Genomic DNA, 1,262 nt, shown 5'->3' on the forward strand with positions numbered 1-1,262 from the left:
TGGTTTTTTGCCCTAATTTTAGAGGTAGCCGAAATTTCTCTATAGAACTTTTGGAAACAATTTTTCAGCCCTAAGGGTTAAGGCTGGCCGAAATTTTCAAGAGAGAAAGGAAGGAAAAATTTTTCTCCAAAAATTCCACATCGTGCATGCATTAGTGTTTGTGGAAATTCGAGTGTTTATTGTAACCCGTTTTGTCTCATGTGTGCCCACACACACGTCTTCGTGGATTTTAGGAATTGATGTGGAAGACATTGGTTTTCTAAACACAAAGATTGGAGCAAGGACTGTTCGTGGTCAAAGAACTCAAGTTATCATCCGAGTCGGCTTCCAGGTATTTTTCCTGATTGAGTTCTTGATATATATAAGTTAATGAGATTAATTTATTCGTGCATAAATTAATATAATCTATAGAGTATCTCAAAAGTTTTATGAAAATTTTTGTTATACACGATCCGCCTCTTCCCCGCACCACCACGCTTCCGCATCCGGATTCGATCCGGAGACCAACAATAAGGTCCATTCATGGAGGACCTTACCTCGGGGGGGGACTCAAGGAGAGCCCAGAAAAGTTATGCCCATAAGGCCAGGGGGTGTACTAGGAGAGGTTTTGGGCTGTCTCCTCTACTAAAGTACCGAAACTTAGCAGTACTGATGTGGCATTTACTGAGGAAGATGCCAACGGGGTCCATTTCCCCCATAACGATACCTTGGTGGTAGAGGCGATTATCAGGACTCATACTGTGTGTAGGATCCTAGTAGACAATGGGAGCTCGGTAGATATCTTGTACTCCGACTGCTTGGAGAAGATGGGAATCCCAAACGAGCAACACGAGAAGACGATCCGACCGTTGTTTAGGTTCACGGGAGACTCAGTCATCCCCCAGGGAACAATCTGACTGCCCATCACCACGGGAAAGAGGCCAAGGCAGGCCACCACGATGACGAATTTTGTGGTGATAACGGGGGGCTCATAGTACAACGTTGTGATTGGAAGGCCAACCCTCCAGGCACTAAGGGCAATAACCTCCATTTATCACTAGAAGGTAAAATTCTCAACCCCCAATGGCGTAGGTGAGATGAAGAGTAACCAATACGAATCTAGAGTAGCCTACACGGATGCCATTCGCGGGTATGATTAGCCGGGGAAACAAGAAGCAAGGATGGTGTAACAGGGTCCGGTTGAGGACATAGATCCTAGGGTCACGGAAGAAACATGGTCCCAACCGATTGAGCAGTTGGCAGAAGTTTAGGTAGATCAGCAG

This window comes from Morus notabilis, unplaced genomic scaffold (genome assembly GCF_000414095.1).
Source record: "Morus notabilis unplaced genomic scaffold, ASM41409v2 Scaffold382, whole genome shotgun sequence".
Classification (NCBI taxonomy): domain Eukaryota; kingdom Viridiplantae; phylum Streptophyta; class Magnoliopsida; order Rosales; family Moraceae; genus Morus; species Morus notabilis.